The 26,873-nt window shown below is 47.3% G+C and overlaps 1 long non-coding RNA gene across 1 annotated transcript in view; it reads right to left on the bottom strand.

The window, feature by feature from the left end:
• Nucleotides 1-1,750: 1,750 nt before the first annotated feature.
• LOC134929368 (uncharacterized) overlaps nt 1,751-26,873 on the bottom strand; it is a 55,487-nt gene continuing 30,364 nt past the window's right edge. Inside the window, exon 2 of the long non-coding RNA XR_010178512.1 lies at nt 1,751-2,068. This is a non-coding gene — a long non-coding RNA (uncharacterized LOC134929368). The remainder of the gene's footprint in view (nt 2,069-26,873) is intronic.

The following is a 26,873-nucleotide window of genomic DNA, read 5'->3' as shown; positions in this document are numbered from 1 at the left end:
GCAAAACCATTTGCGCTGCAGGTGGGACAGATGCAGTCTTCGACTGGGGCATGAAGAGCCCATCGGGACAATGCAGTTGTAGGGGCCCATGTTTAGGGGTGCCATATATATAATATATACATACTTACCGACAATCTGGCTGTTGTTGCTCTGTTGAAACTTTTTAAAGTCTGTCCACTCCATTTTCTACATGCTGTAGAGTGTTAGTACGCAGTACGTGATCTGAGTTCACACTGTACACTGCCGGATGGTATGCAGTGCGGAGGAAGTGTAGGGATCCAATCAGATCCTTCTTTTTAACTCAGAGCCTCCTTCCAATTGGAAAGAGCTGGGTTCTGGGAACCAGCGCCATCTGAAGATGGCGTTTGTTCTCACAGGAAATTTCTGAAAACATTCAGTTCGTAGAATATTAGGATGCCCCATGAAACACCTAATAATGAATGGGCCCCATCCCTTACAGAAAACACACTGAAATGGGCCCATTAATGATGATGAATTATTGGCCCCTCAGAAATAATACTGTTTGGGGTACATTGATTTTATTGATCTTTGACAAACTAACCAGCTTGCTTACATTGTGTCTATTAGATAAGAAGAAGACTAGAGCAGAAGACGTTTTCCTACAAATTATACTCAAAACTGTAGTATCTTTTCCCCTATAAATCTCCCTTCCATATATTACACACTAGCTGTTCTACCCGTTCTTCACACGAGAGTTTCTGATTTTCACGGTTGTCAATATACAGGAGTACTAAAAATTTGGTAAATCTATAGGGATGTAAATTTGAAACGTCTTACTGTAAGTAAATATTAATCCATGGTTCTTGGCGCTACCCAAGGAGCACCTTAGCTGATACGGTAAAAATCGACAGGAGCATTTTTGTAGTTTATTATATTCTACACACTGTGGTTGCAATCCAAATTTTGATCCGATTGTCTGTTTGGGTGTAATTCATGCAACGCAAGCCATGCATCGCTGATGTCATTATTTCAACCTCCTTTTCATACCCTTAGGGGAGGTTTGTTAAAATTCGAATTACTGTACGTAGTTTTCCTATTTCCCACCTGAAGAATACCTATGTTAAATTTCAGCTTCCTAACATATTGGTAGTAAGAGAATTAGTGATGAGTGAGTGAGTGAGTGAGTGACTGTGTGAGTGAGTGAGTGAGTGACTGTGAATGACTGTGTGAGTGAGGGCTTTCACATTTAAATATATAGATTTGGGGGTCAGATAATCATTTAAAAGAAACAAAAAACCATATGTATCTGCACAAATACAGTATATACCATACCTCCCAACTTTGAAAGGGGAGGAAGAGGGACCCCTGCGCGACCCAAAAAGGGGGCGTGGCTTGCCGTGGAAGGGCGTGGTCGAGCGCCATGGACCCGTTTTCGGCATTTTTGGGGCATGCCCAGCGCTTCCCGAGCAGCTGGATGCCCAGCGCTTCCCGAGCAGCTGGGCAGCCTCCTGCTCCCTCCCAGCATTGAATAGATGCCGCGCGCGGCATCTATTCAATGATCACCAGCTGCTTTGCAGAGCAAAGCAGCGGGTGAACAAAGCCTCCCGCAACTGCCCCCCCCCCCCCCACCAGCGGGACACTGCGAACAGCGGGAGGGAATGCGAGACAGTGTGCGAATAGCGGGACTGTCCCGCTGAAATCGGGACAGTTGGGAGGTTATGATATACTGTATGTCAATTATTATAAGGTAAGAGATATCCACATAAGAATGATAACAGAAGCAGAACAGTTAACACTGATAATATATATTAAGTGAATTGACAGATACCTGCCTCTATTGAGAATAGGTGATGAGTACATGTCAAATGTAAAACACAAGGCAAAGAGAACTAAAGACATGGGATATGTCCATTGGGAACACAAGAGGGCGCTCTGGGTGTGCTTTCAATTTTCTTGCAGCATCTTTGAGTGTTGGCTGAATACAATGGTGATTTCACTGGGTTTCGAGATCCTTTTCTGTCAGGTCTTCTGTAGCACTGGCGTTGGCAGCAGAGGTCAGCACTTCTCCAAAGTCTCCAGCTGGCTGTTTGCTGCCACTAACATTTGCCTGTAACAAAGATAAAACATTAATGTCACAACAAAGATAATATAAAGGCTGAAGGAGCATTCTTACACTAAGCGAGTGATTCTCAAACTGTGTGCTGCTGCACCTTGGGGTGCCTCAGGACATTTGCAGGGGTCCTCTGGGTTGGTGGTCCACTAGGACCACTTACAATTATTGATGGTCAAGCCAATAGTTAAAACCAGTGCCGGTGGCTGTCAATCATAAAATATGTGGACAAACAGAAGTGAATCCTGTCCCTCACCACATAACTGACCCTAAGGATGACATATAAACACAATTTTACTTAATTTAATATTTCTTTCTAAATTTCTTATTATGAAACTTTTGGCCTAGGAGTGGCGTGAAAAAAATTCTGATACTCTAGGGCGCCGTGATTCAAAAAATGATTGAGAACCACAGTTCTAAGCAATTCTGTTATACTAAAATATATGTGACTAGTTGCCAGTCCATCAAAATGACAGAACAACATAACAGTATTGTCAGTGCAGGCGGCTGTGCGCGCCAGAATGGAGCACCAGTTGCACAGAACACTTGATTTCCCCCATAGAGGTGAGGAGCAGCATTAGACTATTATAATATAGGATAGTTGCAAATGAGAATTGTATCCAGCTTTTGGCATACATGTTTAATAAATGTAGCCATTTTTAAAAGGCAACACAAATAGCCTGGATGGGGGGCTAGGAATAACAAGAGCAATAAAATAATGACACCAGTCCTTTTCTAGAAAACACACACACAAAACTATGGGGCCAATTCAGTGCAGTTTGCCTGCTTCGTCAAACTGCGCATGCGCTGTGACTGCATTATGCCTGCGCGAGCTCACACATTGTGGCCGCATCCTTCCGGGATTGACAGCGGCGGGTGTTCACAGGGAGGTGATGCAGCATTGGCAGGGGGGGGGGGGGGGGGCAGACCGAACAGTGGCGGGCTGGGAGCATTTTTGGAGAGGCTGGATGGCCTCTGGCAGCGCAGGATACGCTGCCAATGGTCAATCTTAATTTCATGTGTCCGCAATGTCATTATAGATGCATTGGGAGGTGGCTTGTCACACATGCTGGGCGGCCTTGCCCTGTGCTGGCCCGCCCCCAGCATGTGAGGAGCTGGACGCAGATCTGGCTGAGATCTGCATCCACCTCTGAATAAGGTCCTATGGGGGTCATTCCGAGTTGATTGCATGCTGCCGATTTTTGCAGCGCAGCGATCAGGTTACTACTGCGCATGCGTATGCACCGCAATGCACACGTGCGTCGTACGGGTACAAACAGCATTGTTGCCGGGCAATGCTTCTAGCGACAAATCCATTCGCACGGGTGATCGCAAGGAGATTGACAGGAAGAGGGCGTTTATGGGTGTCAACTGACCATTTTCTGAGAGTGGTAGGGAAAGCGCAGGCGTGTCCAGGCGTTTGCAGGGTGGGCGTCTGACGTCAATTCCGGATAAGAACAGGCTGAAGTGATCGCAAGGGCTGAGAAAAGTTCAGACCTACTCTGAAACTGCAAAAAACGTTTTCGTCCCGCTCGGCTGCACATGCGATCGCACACTTGCAAAGCGAAAATACACTCCCCCGTGGGTGCCGACTATGCGTTTGCACGGCTGCAAACAGTAGCTAGCGAGCGATCAACTTAGAATGAGGACCCATATTCCTAGATGTTATAGTGGCCACATTGCTTGTTTAAAGTTGCAACATATTTTGTTATCACTAGATGGCGATGTGCATGTTGAATGTAAAGATGAAGGTATCTGGATGAAATGTGTTCCCTTTATTTATTTATTTATTTATTACCAGTTATTTATATAGCGCACACATATTCCGCAGCGCTTTACAGAGAATATTTGTCCATTCGCATCAGTCCTGCCCCAGTGGAGCTTACAATCTAGATTCCCTAACACATTTACACGCACACACATTCACACTAGGGTTCATTTTTATGTATATATATATATATATATATATATATATATATATATATATACATATATACATATGTGAGAGGAACGACTGGTTTAGGGTAGGCGTGGTTCGGGCGACATACCCCATAGCAGCCAAACCCCCTGCATTTACGGTAGCTATACCTTTGCTTTGGAAGCAGTTATTAGGTGCCTGCTTATATATCTGTTACATTTGGCACACCAGAATAAGTAAATGATACAGTATATAAAAATGGTAAATGACCTGTTGTAACATTTCTTGCACCTCATTAGTGACTGAGGGCCTAATTCAGAGTTGATCGCAGCAGAAAATTTGTTAGCAGTTGGGCAAAACCATGGTCCTAATTCAGACCTGATCGTAGATGTGCCTAATTTAGCACATCTACGATCAGCTTCCCTGATATGCGGGGGGACGCCCAGCACAGAGCTAGTCCACCCCACATGTCAGTCCCTGCCCCGTCACAGCGGCAATGCTTTTGTACTTGAAGAGTAGCTCCCCACCAGTGCAGCTCATGTGCGCTGGCAGGGAGCTACTCGTCGCTGTGAGGGTCGCAGCGGCTGCGTGTGATGTCACGCAGCCGCTGCGGCCTGCCTCCTCAACTGTCTGTGCATGCCTGCGTTGCCCGTACTGCACCCCCTAAACAGCGGCCAATCGCCGCCAGCTCGCCCCCTCCCACCCAGCGACCGCCTCTTCCTGTCAATCAGGCAGAGGCGATCGCAGGCCTGAGACAGCCTTCAACTGTCTGGCATGCGCCGGCGCACTGCGGCACCGGCGCATGCGTAGTTCAGACCTGATCGCTGCTGTGTGAAAACACACAGCACCGATCAGGTCTGAATTAGGCCCCATGTGCGCTGCAGGGGGGCAGATATAACATGTGCAGAGAGAGTTAGATTTGGGTGGGGGGTGTACAAACTGAAATCTAACTTGCAGTGTAAAAATAAAGCAGCCAGTATTTACCCTGCACAGAAACAAAATAACCCACCCAAATCTAACTCTCCCGGCATATGTTATATCTGCCCCACCTGCAGGGCACACAGGGGGTCATTCCGAGTTGATCACTCGCTAGCTACTTTTAGCAGCCGTGTAAACGCATAGTCACCCTCCACGGGGGAGTGTATTTTCTCTTTGCAAGTGTGCGAACGCCTGTGCAGCTGCGTGGTACAAAAACATTTTGTGCAAAACAAGACCAGCCCTGTAGTTACTTATTCTTTGCGATGATTACAGCAATGAAAGTCCCGGAATTGACGTCAGATACCCACCCTGCAAACGCCTGGACACACCTGCGTTTTCCCAAACACTCCCAGAAAACGGTCAGTTGACACCCATAAACGCCCTCTACCTGTCAATCTCCTTGTGATCGACTGCGAATGGAATCGCTAGATCCCGTGCACAGCAGCGATGCTCTTTGTGCCCATATGACGCGCCTGCGCATTGCGGTACATACGCATGTGCAGGTTTGCAGTTTTTTTTTACCTGATCGCTGCACTGCGAAAATAGGCAGCGAGCGATCAACTCGGAATGACCTCTATAGTTTTGCCAACTGCTAACAAATTTGCTGCTGCAATCAACTCTGAATTACCCCCAATGATTTTTTTATGTCATCATGATACTTTATAGCTCCAAACACTGAGGCTCAATCATTTTCTTGTGTGCATAATAGACATTTATCAACAGCAGATTTGTGTGGTCACTAGCTGTGCCCCCTGTAGCTGTGCCCCCAGTAAATATGCCCCCTGTAGCTGTGCCCCCTGTAGCTATGCCCCCTGTAGATATGCCCCCTGTAGCTGTGCCCCCAGTAGATATGCCCCCTGTAGCTGTGCCCCCAGTAGATATGACCCCTGTAGCTATGCACCCTGTAGATATGCCCCCTGTAGCTGTGCCCCATTAGATATGCCCCTGTAGATTTACCCCAGTAGTTGTGCCCCCTATAGCTATGCCCCCAGTAGATTTGCCCCCAGTAGTTGTGCCCCATTGCTGTGCCCCCAGTAGTTGTGCCCCCTGTTGCTTTGCCCCAGTAGTTGTGCCCCGTCGCTGTGCCCCCTGTTGCTTTGCCCCCAGTAGTTGTGCCCCCTGTTGCTTTGCCCCCAGTAGTTGTGCCCTGTTTCTTTGCCCCCAGTCAGTGGCGGATCTAGACTTAACTTTTAGGGGGGGCGGTTTAAGAATTATGACTCCTCCCCCTAATCATAGCCCCTCCCACTTAGTAATGCCCTTCCCGTTCGCTTCTAAAATTTCCTATTGTTGCCATTACTAATAAAATGTTGCCAGTTAGTGGAGAGAACCCTGCGCACTGGTGATACAGACTGCCAAATCGCCATTCCTTCCATCAGGGGTGGTAGAGGATAAGACAGTAGGGCAATTTAAACATGCATGGGATAGACACAAGGATATTCTTACAAAGAAATTCAACATTGAAGCACACTGTATGAGCTGAAATTCACATTATAGCACACTGTATGAGCCAACGTTATAGCACACTGTATGAGCCAAAATTCACTTTATAGCACACTGTATGAGCCAACGTTATAGCACACTGTATGAGCCAAAATTCACTTTATACAACACTGTATGAGCCAAAATTCACTTTATAGCACACTGTATGAGCCAAAATTCACTTTATAGCACACTGTATGAGCCAACGTTATAGCACACTGTATGAGCCAATGTTATAGCACACTGTATGAGCCGAAGTGCACATTATAGCACACTGTATGAGCCAAAATTCACTTTATAGCACACTGTATGAGCCAAAATTCACTTTATAGCACACTGTATGAGCCAAAATTCACTTTATAGCACACTGTATGAGCCAACGTTATAGCACACTGTATGAGCCAACGTTATAGCACACTGTATGAGCCAACGTTATAGCACACTGTATGAGCCAATGTTATAGCACACTGTATGAGCCAAAATTCACTTTATAGCACACTGTATGAGCCAATGTTATAGCACACTGTATGAGCCAATGTTATAGCACACTGTATGAGCCAATGTTATAGCACACTGTATGAGCCAATGTTATAGCACACTGTATGAGCCAATGTTATAGCACACTGTATGAGCCGAAGTGCACATTATAGCACGCTGAATGAGGCAACAGAATGCAGGGACATAATGCCGGGAGAAGAGAGGAGGGGGGAGAAATGGGACACACACAACACACACACACACACACACACACACCTAATCATTGATGGAGGCCGGGTCCCGCCGCGATATTGGGAACGGGTGCCGAGCGGTGCAGCGAGGCGGAGGACGAAGACAGAGAGAGAGCGTCCTCCTGACGCGCGTACAGGAAGGAGGGGGCGTGCTCAGATCAGAGGTCACTGTACGCGCGTCAGGACGCTCCTCTCTCTCCTCGTCTGCCGCCGCGCTGCACCGCTCTCCAACCCGTTCCCAATACCGCAGCGGGACCCGGCCTCCATCCCGCTGCCGGTATATGTAGGGGGCGTTCGCCCTGATCGCCCCCCGCTAAATCCGCCACTGCCCCCAGTAGTTGTGCCCCCTCTTTCTTTGCCCCCAGTAGTTGTGCCTCCTGTTGCTTTGCCCCCTGTCGCTGTGCCCCCTGTCGCAGCTTACAAACACACACACACACAAATAAAAAATAAGATTTTACTTACCGATAAATCTATTTCTCGGAGTCCGTAGTGGATGCTGGGGTTCCTGAAAGGACCATGGGGAATAGCGGCTCCGCAGGAGACAGGGCACAAAAAGTAAAGCTTTTCCAGATCAGGTGGTGTGCACTGGCTCCTCCCCCTATGACCCTCCTCCAGACTCCAGTTAGGTACTGTGCCCGGACGAGCGTACACAATAAGGGAGGAATTTGAATCCCGGGTAAGACTCATACCAGCCACACCAATCACACCATACAACTTGTGATCTAAACCCAGTTAACAGTATGATAACAGCGGAACCTCTGAAAGATGGCTTCCTTCAACAATAACCCGAATTAGTTAACAATAACTATGTACAATTATTGCAGATAATCCGCACTTGGGATGGGCGCCCAGCATCCACTACGGACTCCGAGAAATAGATTTATCGGTAAGTAAAATCTTATTTTCTCTATCGTCCTAGTGGATGCTGGGGTTCCTGAAAGGACCATGGGGATTATACCAAAGCTCCCAAACGGGCGGGAGAGTGCGGATGACTCTGCAGCACCGAATGAGAGAACTCCAGGTCCTCCTTAGCCAGAGTATCAAATTTGTAAAATTTTACAAACGTGTTCTCCCCTGACCACGTAGCTGCTCGGCAGAGTTGTAATGCCGAGACCCCTCGGGCAACCGCCCAAGATGAGCCCACCTTCCTTGTGGAGTGGGCCTTTACAGATTTAGGCTGTGGCAGGCCTGCCACAGAATGTGCAAGTTGGATTGTGCTACAGATCCAACGAGCAATCGTCTGCTTAGACGCAGGAGCACCCATCTTGTTGGGTGCATACAATATAAACAACGAGTCAGATTTTCTGACTCCAGCTGTCCTTGCAATATATATTTTTAATGCTCTGACAACGTCCAGTAACTTGGAGTCCTCCAAGTCACTTGTAGCCGCAGGCACTACAATAGGCTGGTTCAGATGAAATGCTGACACCACCTTAGGGAGAAAATGCGGACGAGTCCGCAGTTCTGCCCTGTCCGAATGGAAAATCAGATATGGGCTTTTGTAAGATAAAGCTGCCAGTTCTGACACTCTCCTGGCCGAAGCCAGGGCTAGAAGCATGGTCACTTTCCATGTGAGATATTTCAAATCCACCTTTTTTAGTGGTTCAAACCAATGAGATTTTAGGAAGTCCAAAACCACATTGAGATCCCACGGTGCCACTGGAGGCACCACAGGAGGCTGTATATGCAGCACTCCCTTAACAAAGGTCTGGACTTCAGGGACTGAAGCCAATTCTTTTTGAAAGAAAATCGACAGGGCCGAAATTTGAACCTTAATAGATCCCAATTTGAGACCCATAGACAATCCTGATTGCAGGAAATGTAGGAATCGACCCAGTTGAAATTCCTCCGTCGGAGCACTCCGATCTTCGCACCACGCAACATATTTTCGCCAAATTCGGTGATAATGTTGCACGGTTACTTCCTTCCTTGCTTTAATCAAAGTAGGAATGACTTCTTCCGGCATGCCTTTTTCCTTTAGGATCCGGCGTTCAACCGCCATGCCGTCAAACGCAGCCGCGGTAAGTCTTGAAACAGACAGGGACCCTGCTGAAGCAAGTCCCTCCTTAGAGGTAGAGGCCACGGATCTTCCGTGAACATCTCTTGAAGTTCCGGGTACCAAGTCCTTCTTGGCCAATCCGGAACCACTAGTATCGTTCTCACGCCTCTTTGCCGTATAATTCTCAATACTTTTGGTATGAGAGGCAGAGGAGGAAACACATACACCGACTGGTACACCCAAGGCGTTACCAGCGCGTCCACAGCTATTGCCTGCGGATCTCTTGACCTGGCGCAATACCTGTCCAGTTTTTTGTTGAGGCGAGACGCCATCATGTCCACCATTGGTCTTTCCCAACGGGTTACCAGCATGTGGAAGACTTCTGGATGAAGTCCCCACTCTCCCGGGTGAAGATCGTGTCTGCTGAGGAAGTCTGCTTCCCAGTTGTCCACTCCCGGGATGAACACTGCTGACAGTGCTATCACATGATTCTCTGCCCAGCGAAGAATCCTTGCAGCTTCTGCCATTGCACTCCTGCTTCTTGTGCCGCCCTGTCTGTTCACATGGGCGACTGCCGTGATGTTGTCCGACTGGATCAACACCGGTTTTCCTTGAAGCAGAGGTTCTGCCTGGCTTAGAGCATTGTATATTGCTCTTAGTTCCAGAATGTTTATGTGAAGAGACGTTTCCAGGCTCGTCCATACTCCCTGGAAGTTTCTTCCTTGTGTGACTGCTCCCCAGCCTCTCAGGCTGGCGTCCGTGGTCACCAGGATCCAATCCTGTATGCCGAATCTGCGGCCCTCCAATAGATGAGGACTCTGCAACCACCACAGAAGAGACACCCTTGTCCTTGGAGACAGGGTTATCCGTAGGTGCATCTGAAGATGCGACCCTGACCATTTGTCCAACAGATCCCTTTGGAAAATTCTTGCGTGGAATCTGCCGAATGGAATTGCTTCGTAAGAAGCCACCATTTTTCCCAGGACTCTTGTGCATTGATGTACAGACACCTTTCCTGGTTTTAGGAGGTTCCTGACAAGCTCGGATAACTCCTTGGCTTTTTCTTCCGGGAGAAAAACCTTTTTCTGAACCGTGTCCAGAATCATCCCTAGGAACAGCAGACGAGTTGTCGGCATTAACTGGGATTTTGGAATATTCAGAATCCACCCGTGCTGTTTTAGCACTTCTTGAGACAGTGCTAATCCCATCTCTAGCTGTTCTCTGGACCTTGCCCTTATTAGGAGATCGTCCAAGTATGGGATAATTAATACGCCTTTTCTTCGAAGAAGAATCATCATCTCGGCCATTACCTTTGTAAAGACCCGAGGTGCCGTGGACAATCCGAACGGCAGCGTCTGAAACTGATAGTGACAGTTTTGTACAACGAACCTGAGGTACCCCTGGTGTGAGGGGTAAATTGGAACGTGGAGATACGCATCCTTGATGTCCAAGGATACCATAAAGTCCCCCTCTTCCAGGTTCGCTATCACTGCTCTGAGTGACTCCATCTTGAACTTGAACTTCTTTATGTACAGGTTCAAGGACTTCAGATTTAGAATAGGCCTTACCGAGCCATCCGGCTTCGGTACCACAAAAAGAGTGGAATAATACCCCTTCCCTTGTTGCAGAAGAGGTACCTTGACTATCACCTGCTGAGAGTACAGCTTGTGAATGGCTTCCAAAACCGTCTCCCTTTCGGAGGGGGACGTTGGTAAAGCAGACTTCAGGAAACGGCGAGGTGGATCTGTCTCTAATTCCAACCTGTACCCCTGAGATATTATCTGCAGGATCCAGGGATCTACTTGCGAGTGAGCCCACTGCGCGCTGTAATTTTTGAGACGACCCCCCACCGTCCCCGAGTCCGCTTGAGAAGCCCCAGCGTCATGCTGAGGCTTTTGTAGAAGCCGGGGAGGGCTTCTGATCCTGGGAAGGAGCTGCCTGTTGCTGTCTCTTCCCTCGACCTCTGCCTCGTGGCAGATATGAATAGCCCTTTGCTCTCTTATTTTTAAAGGAACGAAAGGGCTGCGGTTGAAAGGTCGGTGCCTTTTTCTGTTGGGGAGTGACTTTCTGGCCGAAATGGACATAGCACTTACCCGTGATGCCAGTGTGCAGATATCCCTCTGTGCATCACGCATATAAAGAAATGCATCCTTTATTTGTTCTAACGACAGTAAAATATTGTCCCTGTCCAGGGTATCAATATTTTCAATCAGGGACTCTGACCAAACTACCCCAGCACTGCACATCCAGGCAGTCGCTATAGCTGGTCGTAGTATAACACCTGCATGTGTGTATATACTTTTTTGGATATTTTCCATCCTCCTATCTGATGGATCTTTAAGTGCGGCCGTCTCAGGAGAGGGTAACGCCACTTGTTTTGATAAGCGTGTTAGCGCCTTGTCCACCCTAGGAGGTGTTTCCCAGCGCTCCCTAACCTCTGGCGGGAAAGGGTATAATGCCAGTAATTTCTTTGAAATTATCAGCTTTTTATCAGGGGCAACCCACGCTTCATTACACACGTCATTTAGTTCTTCTGATTCAGGAAAAACTATAGGTAGTTTTTTCACACCCCACATAATACCCTGTTTAGTGGTACCTGTAGTATCAGCTAAATGTAACGCCTCCTTCATTGCCAAAATCATATAACGTGTGGCCCTACTGGAAAATACGGTTGATTCGTCACCGTCACCACTGGAGTCATCGCCTGTGTCTGGGTCTGTGTCGACCGACTGAGGCAAAGGGCGTTTCACAGCCCCTGACGGTGTTTGAGTCGCCTGGACAGGCACTAATTGATTGTCCGGCCGTCTCATGTCGTCAAACGACTGCTTTAGCGTGTTGACACTATCCCGTAGTTCCATAAATAAAGGCATCCATTCTGGTGTCGACTCCCTAGGGGGTGACATCCTCATATTTGGCAATTGCTCCGCCTCCACGCCAATATCGTCCTCATACATGTCGACACACACGTACCGACACACAGCAGACACACAGGGAATGCTCCTAACGAAGACAGGACCCACTAGCCCTTTGGGGAGACAGAGGGAGAGTTTGCCAGCACACACCAAAAGCGCTATATATATATATATCAGGGATAGCCTTATAATAAGTGCTCCCTTATAGCTGCTTTGTTATATCAAAATATCGCCATAAATTTGCCCCCCCTCTCTGTTTTACCCTGTTTCTGTAGTGCAGTGCAGGGGAGAGACTTGGGAGCCGTCCTGACCAGCGGAGCTGTGAGAGGAAATGGCGCCGTGTGCTGAGGAGATAGGCCCCGCCCCTTTTCTGGCAGGCTCGTCTCCCGCTATTTAGAGAAATCAGGCAGGGGTTAAATATCTCCATATAGCCTCTGGGGGCTATATGTGAGGTATTTTTAGCCTTTATATAGGTTACATTTGCCTCCCAGGGCGCCCCCCTCCCAGCGCCCTGCACCCTCAGTGACTGCCGTGTGAAGTGTGCTGAGAGGAAAATGGCGCACAGCTGCAGTGCTGTGCGCTACCTTTAGAAGACTGCAGGAGTCTTCAGCCGCCGATTCTGGACCTCTTCTGACTTCAGCATCTGCAAGGGGGCCGGCGGCGCGGCTCCGGTGACCATCCAGGCTGTACCTGTGATCGTCCCTCTGGAGCTTGATGTCCAGTAGCCAAGAAGCCAATCCATCCTGCACGCAGGTGAGTTGACTCCTTCTCCCCTCAGTCCCTCGCTGCAGTGATCCTGTTGCCAGCAGGAATCACTGTAAAATAAAAAACCTAGCTAAACTTTTTCTAAGCAGCTCTTTAGGAGAGCCACCTAGATTGCACCCTTCTCGGCCGGGCACAAAAATCTAACTGGAGTCTGGAGGAGGGTCATAGGGGGAGGAGCCAGTGCACACCACCTGATCTGGAAAAGCTTTACTTTTTGTGCCCTGTCTCCTGCGGAGCCGCTATTCCCCATGGTCCTTTCAGGAACCCCAGCATCCACTAGGACGATAGAGAAAAAACAATACTTACCACTGCCCCGCTCCTGCTTCCCGACCGCTGCTGCTGCTCCGCCTGGCCGCCGGCTCCTCTCTATGAGAGAGACGTCATGACGTCTCTCCCATAGCAGCGCCGTACATACACTATAGGTCAATACTGACCTCTAGTGTCTGTCCCTGGAGCCGGCTGCAGCGGACGGCCACACAGCCCACGGCGTCTGCTGCAGCCGGGGAGTGGGGAGCGGGGTAGGCGGCGGTGCCTGCAGGGTGACTGCGGCCGCGCCCCAGGCGAAGGCACTGCTTGCCCGCACCAAGAACCGCTCCTGAGTGTGGCATCCTGAGCATTTCATTCATTTCCAATAAGTAGCAATGTTTCACATTTGTTTCACACCACATTTATATCCTGACACATAATCAGTTACCTCAGATACAAAGTATCACTTGCTATCACACAAAAGGAATTAATTAATTGCTAACACCAGGACTCTTTTGATACAGTGGGACAGATATATTAAGCCCGGTGAAGTGAGAAAGCAGTGATAAGTGCATGGTGATAATGCATCAGCTAATTTACATATTGGAGCCGATTGTCTGGTGCGTTATCACCTTGCACTTATCACTGCTTTATCACTACTCCAGGCTTAATACATCTGCCCCTGAGTTACAGTTTGTACGTCAATGTTTCCATTACAGAAGTGTCATTAGAAATGATTGTGAATGCAACAAATGTGTCTATAAATCTGCTTTAATTATATTTAGTATCAACTGGATTTACCTTTCTGAGTCTCTTCATATTTGAAGCATATTGTATTCAGCCATATACTCTTCAGGCTCCGGGTTTTTGTATAACGGTATTATACTGCGATTTTTTTTTTCAATATTTGACTGCCTGTGTGTTTTATTGAGTTATTGAACTCTAATTTTCATTACCCTCTCTGTAATATTTTAGCCAGTATTAGAGTTTTTATCCTCTTGTTTAGCCTTGTGGGTAATTCACCTGAGAAACGACCATACATTTATTTTAATTATACTTAATGAATGTTAAGTTTTAACTAATTCAATCTTTCATAGACAGAGTGCCCCAAATAAGAGAGTTTATTTTCTTCCTTTTTGCTGAGACCATTTTTACTCTTACTACTTGCACCTCCCCCTACTTTACTTGATCTAAAATATAACGTATTGATGATGCTTTCTTGATGTGGCTTGTTCTGTGACCATATCCAGGTTTCTTTAACTGCTGTGCTCATTGGCTGTCTTCACACAACTCCCCCTTCCCTGGTAAAAATTAGGGTCAAAAGGTCGACAGAGAAAAGGTTGACAGTAGGACAGGTTGACAGTGTCAAACAGTCGACAGAGTCGAACAGTCGACATGGGCATGGTCGATAAAAAAAGGTAGACATTTTTTGGGGGGGGGGGGGGTGTATTGTCACTTTTTTGCCACAAACAAGCCCCATTAGTGTACCGCGTCCCCATACGTGGCTCACTTTGCTTGCCATGCTTCGGGCAAGGTGCCTCGCTCTGCTACCACTGTGTTCGGCACAGTTTACTATTCCCAATCCTAGTCCACGTGGATGGTAAAAGTATGAAAGTGTGTTTACTGTTATCATGTCGACCTTTTGACCCTGTTGACCTTTTGACCATGTTGACCTTTCCTACTGTCTACCTATTCTATGTTGACCTTTTGACCCTGTCGACCTAATGCATGTCTACCATTAGTGGTAGACTTATTGGGAGAGATTCAAATCTTGAAGCTCTCCTCCCGCCCCCATCGCACCCTCCGGCAGTATTCAAATGTTACTGCCGATGGGTGCGATATCAGCATTTCAGCTTGCCACCCCTGGGGGTGGCGAGCTGAAATGTGTGAAAAGTGACCCGTTTGGATGCCCAAACAGGACTTTTCATGCTTTGCGCGGCTAAACCCGTCTCTTATGGGCGTGATCAGCGCGAAAACGGGGGTCATTAGAATATCGCCCCGCAATCTCCTGTCACTTTAGACGGGAGATCGGGGGCAATAGAAGATTTGAATCTCCCCCATTGACTGTAGACCTTGTTAGTGTAGAATTATAGTCCGGAAACCATACAGAATTATATGGAAGACCTGTATGACAGTTGGAAAGTGTTAAAGACGTACAGCATTAACAGACATTAAAGAACTTACCCTGGCAATGCATATTTTCTATCAGCAATCTTCCTTCTCATCTCTAGGTAGGTGGATGGGGGGCACCTACCATGAGCCTCTTATAGGAGGGGAGGGGAACTAGGCTTTTTCTTTCTCACGACTAATAGCCCAAAACGCCGGTAACGTGTGCACTTTGAACATGCTGCATATTGCTGCTGATTTTTATTTTCAACCTCTAGATTGCTGGATAATACATCTGGCAATCTGGAGGGCAACTTAACACCCGTCGCAAATTCTTTGCCCATTCCATTTCCTCCCCAGTCTCTCCACATAATTGATGAAATGCTATATCTAATGTCAAGACCTATCATGTTAATGTTTTGTTGTTTTTAGTTTTTTTTATTCAGTTTATGTTGCTTATTATTTGAGGGACATTGTTAAGTGACATTACATTGACGTATAGTATATCATAAAAATAATTAATAATGCAGAAAAGACATAAACACAGGAAGTTTGCTGCTGAGCTAAGCCTAGTTAAGGAAGAGAGAAGAACCAACCTTTCAACCTTTTCATTGTTCTTCAATAAATATCTATTTGTGCAATTAGGGAACAAGCCAGCACGTAAAATACCCACAAATACTGTAGCTACAAGACTGATTGAATTTAACATGTTGTATGACAGTATAAGGCATATTCAATTAGCTGTGAGGTTTTCCCTGCAACTAATTACCATCTCAGTCCAAACCAATCAGTAGGGTTTAAGCTGCACGTAAATCCCCAAGGGTGTGCTCTTCCTCACAGCTTCAGGAGCTGCAAGGAAAAGTCTAAAGGTAAAACCCATAGACTCCACAGTTTACGCAGAATCAGTGAGTTTCTCCTCGGTAATCCCTGACTTTAGGTGCAGGGAAAAGGCTACTTAATTGAATAGCCTTTCCCCACTCCGCACAGTAATTAGCTGATAATTAGCCACAGGGTATATAGTAGTTTATAATTGTTTATTGGTTTTTGAGGTTTTTTTAAGCAAATAACAGTTGCATTTCACTACTAACTAGTAGACAAGCCTTCAACAGATTGATGGTCCAGTGAGTAATAATATTCATGCTTTCCCCTCATAGCAAGTCTACAAACTCTGACTGTTTAGTTATGCTGCTTTCTGATCGCAAATGCTGGGTCACACCCGGGAATATTAAACGGGTCCTTCCCGGGTGCGACCCAGCATTGGAGCCTGAGAACTGGCTTCCTGACCCGGCAATTAGCCGGGTCAGGTGGTCATTGGGACGGGGACCCAGGATACCGTTCACCAACGCGTTTCGATAACAACTTGTTATCTTTACCTTGAAAAAGATAACAAGTTATCGAAACGCGTTGGTGAACAGTATTCTGGGAACACGTGGAGGACTCACTTGCTGTCATCAATTTCGTCTGGGGATGCCTGGTTGTTTTTGAATGCGCATTTGTCTACTTATATTTGTAGACCAACAAAATTGGTGAGAGTCCACCTGTCCTATTCTTTTAAAGTTTTATATTAAAATTGTCTTATGGTATCACACTATCGAGCCCTTCTTCATGTGCATATTTCTCGCATATGAGCCTACCGGGAGGGGGAATCCATTCCATGAAGATTAGAGGGGAGACAAACTTCCTGTGTGTTGGTGATTTGTGCCTTATACAAGTGAATATTGTCTACCGTGTGTAGACCATCTCATCTGGTACGAGTTTACGCTGGAAAACTTTGGTGTATTTCATTTTATGTCATGCAGTATCACACTATGCATATATCTTTTATTATTTAAGGTTAACACATCACTAGATTGCAAATGTGAGTTAGCCGCTTGACAAATCCCTGAGAAGCGCCCGTGAATTGGTGTGGTAATCTTTTCTATTTGTTTGCACTTTTGAAGTGTGGGTGACACTTTTTTCCACCATATCCAGGCTGCTTGTTCTGGCACATGAGTGTGTGATCAAGAGCACTGTAGTACAAGATTATACTAGCTGAGCTCAAGCATTGCCCAATGGGGGCCATTAATTACTTGATCTGCAATCAGTCAATGTATTAAGCTGCTGTAGCTGCCTGGTGAGCAGATCTCAGCTCAGTATATGTTGTGTATTACCTGTGGTAAAAAAGGATAAAACTCCACACTAGGCAGTGGCATGGTTACTGATAGGAGAAGGTAATATATTGTACTAGTAAGAAAAAGATATATACTGATAAGGTTTTAAAAAATATTTAAATTTGTTTGTCAAATGTAAACCCCATTATAATACAGTACACATTGCTGCTGTAATACAACGCAGATAACTATCAAGGTGGAGCTCCGCGTGCTTAACGCTATTATAATTATACGCATTGTAAAGCCAATCTGTCAGGACAAAATCAACAATCATACTGTTCCATGCCAAGTGCTTAATTAAACAGTGGAGGCTAATGTTACATTTCCTGTGTTACTGCACGTTGTTAAAAAAAAAAAAATGAATGCGTAAACTTTAAAACTCTTAATGTTGCAGCCATAAGGATACAATGTATGAGGAATACTGTATATGTTTTGTGAGTACAACAACCTCACATATATTTGCTTTATGTTTCTGGTACATTTTACGACATCATAAGGTTTATGAGATCCAATTACAGAAGCCATTAGAAATGGTTACTCTCTATGCTGGCACACAGGAATGCCGGTTGCCTTTGGCACTGTACCTACATTGGCATGCTCAGCACATTGCATAAGGGTGAGCAACCAGGAACAGTGGTGTTACTGACACTTTTGGCACCCAATGCAGTAAAAAGAGACCCCCGCACATGCCAAAAAGGCGCATGGACTCTTGGGAAGGAGGCATGGTCTAATGCACACACCCTCCCGGTTTTCATCGTTTTTGGGGCCTGAGCAGCATTCCCACAGAGATTCTGGTATGTCACCGGAGACTCTCCATGCCTACTTCTCCTCAGTAACAGGAGCCGGACGCTGCACGGTAATGTAACAGTGCAGCACCCGGCTCCCAGTCACTGAGGAGAAGTTGGCATGGTGAGTCTCAGAGGGCCTCCCAGAATCTCTGGAAATGCTGGGCTCGACCCCCAGAGCAATAAAAACCAGGGGCGTTCATGAGGCCTTGCCCCATTCCCAAGAGCCCATGCCCCTTTTGGCCTGTGTGGCAGGGCTGGATTAAGGGCAATATGGGCCTGGAGCTGAAAATATTCAAAGGCCTATTGTGAGAAACGGGAGAGGTGTGATCAGTGCTGTGTGGGTGTGAGGAGAGCCATGTTGGTGTGTACACCCTTACACTATCAGCTCCAATCTCTCCCTAAATATGTCAAAATATAAAAAATGCATACTTTTGTGAGAAAAATAGAAAGGCAATCTTAATAGTTATGATTTGTTGCCGACCATGTGACCAGCTGGTGGCTAGTGATCATCATGCTGCCATGATGATGGGCTTATTTTTATGTGGAGGCCTGGAGCTGGAGCTCCATCCGCCCCATTGTTAATCTGGCCCTGATGTGCAGGGGTGACACCCAGTGTGGTCTGGACCCCCCACAGCCCCGTAGTGATGCCTCTGCCCAGGGAAATATAGAAATGGACACCATTTTCATGTCATCAGTCCCCGCTCTCATCATCCCCCCCAAATCATGTACACCCAGTCTCTCCATAGCTCCCGTCAATACCTCCAATTCCATCACTTCACTTACTTATGACCATTTAATATCACACATTAGTTATAAAAATTCATATTATGCCATTTGGACAGTATATTTCCTACAGCAAATATACTACTCACTGCACTGCTCTGTGCTTAGCTCCTCTGGACTCCTCCTCCATCTTTGAGTCAGTGAGTAACCTGACTCTCTGACAATCTGAGTAGGGAGGCCAATCCCGGGATCGGGATCGGCGGGATCCCGGGATTTAGGCCCAAAAATGCCGGGATTTGAATCCCGGGATTGGAGCCTCCAATCCCGGGATTCACGGGATTGCATTGCGCATGTGCAACGCAGCAGTGAGGGAGGGTTGGTGTAAGTAACTTACTATTAGGTGGGCGGCAGTATTAGGCGGGCGGCAGCCATGTACACAGACTGCGGCGGCATTTCAAATGTAGCGCCGGCCGCCAGCCAATCACAGCTGGTGGACCGGCGGCCAATCAGGGAAGCAACCGCAGCGGCTCCTGATTGGCTGCCGGACTGCCCGTTCTGACTGGGTGACGGCCAGCACTACAATTTGAAAGGCCTCCGGCGCGCTCAGCGCGTCTTGTCCATGGCTGCCGCCTGCCGCCCGTTTAATAGTAAGTGTAATTTTACTGACACCAACCCTCCCTTACTGTGGTGCTCGCTTCAGCCTCCCTCCCGCTCCGCTTCCTACACCCTCCAGCGCTGCTCCCTAGTCCCTACACTACACCAACTATCCAGTGCTGCTCCCTAGTCCCTACACTACACCCACCAGCGCTGCTCCCTAGTCCCTTCACTACACCCACCCTCCAGCACTGCTCCCTACAGCCTCCGTGCTCCCTACACTCTTTTCCACTGCCTTCCACTCCTACTCTCCCTGCTCCCTACTGCAATCCCGGGATCCCGGGAATCCCGGGATTGAGCGTTTTTCAATCCCGAATCCCGGGATTGAAAAAATGGCCCGGGATTGGCCTCCCTAAATCTGAGGTCATAGGAATGCAGGTAGAACTAATAATTTTACTCCCAAGCATGGAAAAGGCACTATGGTGTGCCTGAGCACTGCCATGCAGACTTGTCACTGGTGGGGTTGCAGGAGGTGCGGACTGCACCCAAGTGTCCCCCTTCTAGAAGGTGACATCAAAATGTTGGCTCCTCCAAAGTGAACGGGAGCTGAGTACTGCACTGTGACATTACTGTACAGGGTCCGGCTACTGTCACTGTTGGAAACGGCAGCGCAGGTAGAGTCTTCAGGGGCAACCCAGCATCTTGGGAAAAACGGTGGAAAAACGGGCCCGCTGGTACCTGTAGTACTACTACAAAAAAAAACCCCAACAAAAAACAGAACACACACACCGTGACAGTAAAACTTTATTACATACATGCACACCTACATACACACATACTTAACTATGTTCACACGAGGCTCGGTCCACTTCTCCATGTAGAATCCACGGGGTACCTGTGAAAAAAAAGATACTCACATAATCCAGTGTAGCTTGTGTCCTCTTTGTAATCCACGTACTTCGCAAAAAAACAAACCGGAAACCCGAACTACGAACTGAAAGGGGTCCCATGTTTACACATGGGACCCCTTTCCCCGACTGCTGGGACCCCCCGTGACTCCTGTCAAAGAGGATCCCTTTAGCCAATCAGGGAGCGCCACGTCTTGGCACTCTCCTGATTGGCTGTGCGCTCCTGAGCTGTCAGTCAGGCTGCGCACGGCAGAGATACAATGTAGCGCATAGGCTCTACATTGTATTCAATGGTGGGAACTTTGCGGTCAGCGGTTGAGGTTACTCGCGGTCAACCGCTGACCGCAAAGTTCCCACCATTGGATACAATGTAGCACCTATGCGCTACATTGTATCTCTGCCGTGCGCAGCCTGACTGACAGCTCAGGAGCGCACAGCCAATCAGGAGAGTGCCAAGAGATGTGGTGCTCCCTGATTGGCTGAAGGGACCCTCTTTGACAGGAGTCACGGGGGGTTCCGGCAGTCGGGGAAAGGGGTCCCATGTGTAAACATGGGACCCCTTTCAGTGCGTGGTTCGGGTTTCCGGTTTGTTTTTTTGCCAAGTACGTGGATTACAAAGAGGACACAAGCTACACTGGATTATGTGAGTATAATTTTTTTCACAGGTACCCCGTGGATTCTACATGGAGAAGTGGACCGAGCCTCGTGTGAACATAGGTAAGTATGTGTGTATGTAGGTGTGCATGTATGTAATAAAGTTTTACTGTCACGGTGTGTGTGTTCTGTTTTTTGTTGGGTATTTTTTTTGTAGTAGTACTACAGGTACCAACGGGACCATTTTTCTACCGCATGCTGGTACTTGTGGTTCTCCAAGTCCAGCTTGTGGGGGAGGCTTGCTGGGACTTGTAGAACTGCTACAAAAACAATATTCTTCTTTTTTCACTTGGCTATCAGCCCCCCATCCGCCACCCTTGGATGGGGGGGACAGCCTCGGGCTTCACCCCTGGCCCTTGGGTGGCTGGTGGGGGGACCCCTTGATTTAAGGGGTCCCCACTCCTCCAGGGTACCCCGGCCAGGGGTGACTAGTTAGTGATTTAATGCCAGGGCCGCAGGGACCTATATAAAAGTGTCCCCCGGCTGTGGCATTATCTCTCTGACTAGTGGAGCCCGGTGCTGGTTCAAAAAATACGGGGGACCCCTACGCTTTTTGTCCCCCGTATTTTTTGCACCAGGACCAGGCGCAGAGCGCGGTGCTGGTTGTTCAAATATGGGGGAACCCCTGTCAATTTTTCCCCCATATTTTTTCAACCAGGACCAGCTCAAAGAGCCCGAGGCTGGTTATGCTTAGGAGGGGGGACCCCACGCAATTTTTTTTTCAGTTTTTACAGTAAACAGACCCTTTCCCATAGATAACCATGCACAGATCTCACTGATCCGTGCATGATTATCCAAACTCGCCTGGAAAAAGCAGGTCTATTTTTTTGCTGCTTTTTTTAACGAATCGCTAAAAAATACACCCGCACTTAAGCACTCAGAGACTAACACCCAAATACGAATGAATAGTGAATACTAGAGATGAGCGGGTTCGGTTTCTTTGAATCCGAACCCGCACGAACTTCACTTTTTTTTTCACGGGTCCGAGCGACTCGGATCTTCCCGCCTTGCTCGGTTAACCCGAGCGCGCCCGAACGTCATCATGACGCTGTCGGATTCTCGCGAGACTCGGATTCTATATAAGGAGCCGCGCGTCGCCGCCATTTTCACACGTGCATTGAGATTGATAGGGAGAGGACGTGGCTGGCGTCCTCTCCATTTAGATTAGATTTAGAAGAGAGAGAGAGAGAGAGATTGCTGTGATACTGTAGATTAGAAGAGAGTGCAGACAGAGTTTAGTGACTGACGACCACAGTGACCAGTGACCACCAGAGACAGTGCAGTTGTTTGTTTTATTTAATATATCCGTTCTCTGCCTGAAAAAAACGATACACAGTCACACAGTGACTCAGTCTGTGTGCACTGCTCAGCCCAGTGTGCTGCACATCAATGTATTGTATATAAAGCTTATAATTGTGGGGGAGACTGGGGAGCACTGCAGGTTGTTATAGCAGGAGCCAGGAGTACATGATAAATAATATTATATTAAAATTAAACAGTGCACACTTTTGCTGCAGGAGTGCCACTGCCAGTGTGACTAGTGGTGACCAGTGCCTGACCACCAGTATATTAGTAGTATTGTATACTATCTCTTTATCAACCAGTCTATATTAGCAGCAGACACAGTACAGTGCGGTAGTTCACGGCTGTGGCTACCTCTGTGTCGGCACTCGGCAGGCAGTCCGTCCATCCATAATTGTATTATAATATATACCACCTAACCGTGGTTTTTTTTTCATTCTTTATACCGTCGTCATACTAGTTGTTACGAGTGTACTACTATCTCTTTATCAACCAGTGTACAGTGCGGTAGTTCACGGCTGTGGCTACCTCTGTGTCGGCACTCGGCAGGCAGTCCGTCCAACCATAATTGTATTATATACCACCTAACCGTGGTTTTTTTTTCATTCTTTATACCGTCGTCATACTAGTTGTTACGAGTATACTACTATCTCTTTATCAACCAGTGTACAGTGCGGTAGTTCACGGCTGTGGCTACCTCTGTGTCGGCACTCGGCAGGCAGTCCGTCCATCCATAATTGTATTATAATATATACCACCTAACCGTGGGTTTTTTTTCATTCTTTATACCGTCGTCATACTAGTTGTTACGAGTATACTACTATCTCTTTATCAACCAGTGTACAGTGCGGTAGTTCACGGCTGTGGCTACCTCTGTGTCGGCACTCGGCAGGCAGTCCGTCCAACCATAATTGTATTATAATATATACCACCTAACCGTGGTTTTTTTTTCATTCTTTATACCGTCGTCATACTAGTTGTTACGAGTATACTACTATCTCTTTATCAACCAGTGTACAGTGCGGTAGTTCACGGCTGTGGCTACCTCTGTGTCGGCACTCGGCAGGCAGTCCGTCCAACCATAATTGTATTATATACCACCTAACCGTGGTTTTTTTTTCATTCTTTATACCGTCGTCATACTAGTTGTTACGAGTATACTACTATCTCTTTATCAACCAGTGTACAGTGCGGTAGTTCACGGCTGTGGCTACCTCTGTGTCGGCACTCGGCAGGCAGTCCGTCCAACCATAATTGTATTATATACCACCTAACCGTGGTTTTTTTTTCATTCTTTATACCGTCGTCATACTAGTTGTTACGAGTATACTACTATCTCTTTATCAACCAGTGTACAGTGCGGTAGTTCACGGCTGTGGCTACCTCTGTGTCGGCACTCGGCAGGCAGTCCGTCCAACCATAATTGTATTATAATATATACCACCTAACCGTGGTTTTTTTTTCATTCTTTATACCGTCGTCATACTAGTTGTTACGAGTATACTACTATCTCTTTATCAACCAGTGTACAGTGCGGTAGTTCACGGCTGTGGCTACCTCTGTGTCGGCACTCGGCAGGCAGTCCGTCCAACCATAATTGTATTATATACCACCTAACCGTGGTTTTTTTTTTCATTCTTTATACCGTCGTCATACTAGTTGTTACGAGTATACTACTATCTCTTTATCAACCAGTGTACAGTGCGGTAGTTCACGGCTGTGGCTACCTCTGTGTCGGCACTCGGCAGGCAGTCCGTCCAACCATAATTGTATTATATACCACCTAACCGTGGTTTTTTTTTCATTCTTTATACCGTCGTCATACTAGTTGTTACGAGTATACTACTATCTCTTTATCAACCAGTGTACAGTGCGGTAGTTCACGGCTGTGGCTACCTCTGTGTCGGCACTCGGCAGGCAGTCCGTCCATCCATAATTGTATTATAATATATACCACCTAACCGTGGTTTTTTTTTCATTCTTTATACCGTCGTCATACTAGTTGTTACGAGTATACTACTATCTCTTTATCAACCAGTGTACAGTGCGGTAGTTCACGGCTGTGGCTACCTCTGTGTCGGCACTCGGCAGGCAGTCCGTCCAACCATAATTGTATTATAATATATACCACCTAACCGTGGTTTTTTTTTCATTCTTTATACCGTCGTCATACTAGTTGTTACGAGTATACTACTATCTCTTTATCAACCAGTGTACAGTGCGGTAGTTCACGGCTGTGGCTACCTCTGTGTCGGCACTCGGCAGGCAGTCCGTCCATCCATAATTGTATTATATACCACCTAACCGTGGTTTTTTTATACCACCTAACCGTGGCAGTCCGTCCATAATTGTATACTAGTATCCAATCCATCCATCTCCATTGTTTACCTGAGGTGCCTTTTAGTTCTGCCTATAAAATATGGAGAACAAAAAAGTTGAGGTTCCAAAATTAGGGAAAGATCAAGATCCACTTCCACCTCGTGCTGAAGCTGCTGCCACTAGTCATGGCCGAGACGATGAAATGCCAGCAACGTCGTCTGCCAAGGCCGATGCCCAATGTCATAGTACAGAGCATGTCAAATCCAAAACACCAAATATCAGAAAAAAAAGGACTCCAAAACCTAAAATAAAATTGTCGTCGGAGAAGCGTAAACTTGCCAATATGCCATTTACCACACGGAGTGGCAAGGAACGGCTGAGGCCCTGGCCTATGTTCATGGCTAGTGGTTCAGCTTCACATGAGGATGGAAGCACTCAGCCTCTCGCTAGAAAACTGAAAAGACTCAAGCTGGCAAAAGCACCGCAAAGAACTGTGCGTTCTTTGAAATCCCAAATCCACAAGGAGAGTCCAATTGTGTCGGTTGCGATGCCTGACCTTCCCAACACTGGACGTGAAGAGCATGCGCCTTCCACCATTTGCACGCCCCCTGCAAGTGCTGGAAGGAGCACCCGCAGTCCAGTTCCTGATAGTCAGATTGAAGATGTCAGTGTTGAAGTACACCAGGATGAGGAGGATATGGGTGTTGCTGGCGCTGGGGAGGAAATTGACCAGGAGGATTCTGATGGTGAGGTGGTTTGTTTAAGTCAGGCACCCGGGGAGACACCTGTTGTCCGTGGGAGGAATATGGCCGTTGACATGCCAGGTGAAAATACCAAAAAAATCAGCTCTTCGGTGTGGAGGTATTTCACCAGAAATGCGGACAACAGGTGTCAAGCCGTGTGTTCCCTTTGTCAAGCTGTAATAAGTAGGGGTAAGGACGTTAACCACCTCGGAACATCCTCCCTTATACGTCACCTGCAGCGCATTCATAATAAGTCAGTGACAAGTTCAAAAACTTTGGGTGACAGCGGAAGCAGTCCACTGACCAGTAAATCCCTTCCTCTTGTAACCAAGCTCACGCAAACCACCCCACCAACTCCCTCAGTGTCAATTTCCTCCTTCCCCAGGAATGCCAATAGTCCTGCAGGCCATGTCACTGGCAAGTCTGACGAGTCCTCTCCTGCCTGGGATTCCTCCGATGCATCCTTGCGTGTAACGCCTACTGCTGCTGGCGCTGCTGTTGTTGCCGCTGGGAGTCGATGGTCATCCCAGAGGGGAAGTCGTAAGCCCACTTGTATTACTTCCAGTAAGCAATTGACTGTTCAACAGTCCTTTGCGAGGAAGATGAAATATCACAGCAGTCATCCTACTGCAAAGCGGATAACTGAGTCCTTGACAACTATGTTGGTGTTAGACGTGCGTCCGGTATCCGCCGTTAGTTCACAGGGAACTAGACAATTTATTGAGGCAGTGTGCCCCCGTTACCAAATACCATCTAGGTTCCACTTCTCTAGGCAGGCGATACCGAGAATGTACACGGACGTCAGAAAAAGACTCACCAGTCTCCTAAAAAATGCAGTTGTACCCAATGTCCACTTAACCACGGACATGTGGACAAGTGGAGCAGGGCAGGGTCAGGACTATATGACTGTGACAGCCCACTGGGTAGATGTATGGACTCCCGCCGCAAGAACAGCAGCGGCGGCACCAGTAGCAGCATCTCGCAAACGCCAACTCTTTCCTAGGCAGGCTACGCTTTGTATCACCGCTTTCCAGAATACGCACACAGCTGAAAACCTCTTACGGCAACTGAGGAAGATCATCGCGGAATGGCTTACCCCAATTGGACTCTCCTGTGGATTTGTGGCATCGGACAACGCCAGCAATATTGTGTGTGCATTAAATATGGGCAAATTCCAGCACGTCCCATGTTTTGCACATACCTTGAATTTGGTGGTGCAGAATTTTTTTAAAAACGACAGGGGCGTGCAAGAGATGCTGTCGGTGGCCAGAAAAATTGCGGGACACTTTCGGCGTACAGGCACCACGTACAGAAGACTGGAGCACCACCAAAAACTACTGAACCTGCCCTGCCATCATCTGAAGCAAGAAGTGGTAACGAGGTGGAATTCAACCCTCTATATGCTTCAGAGGTTGGAGGAGCAGCAAAAGGCCATTCAAGCCTATACAACTGAGCACGATATAGGAGATGGAATGCACCTGTCTCAAGTG

Source organism: Pseudophryne corroboree, chromosome 5 (assembly GCF_028390025.1).
Source record: "Pseudophryne corroboree isolate aPseCor3 chromosome 5, aPseCor3.hap2, whole genome shotgun sequence".
Classification (NCBI taxonomy): Eukaryota; Metazoa; Chordata; class Amphibia; order Anura; family Myobatrachidae; genus Pseudophryne; species Pseudophryne corroboree.
The sequence above is the reverse complement of the archived record's forward strand: the minus strand, read 5'-3'. Positions and strand labels throughout refer to the sequence as shown.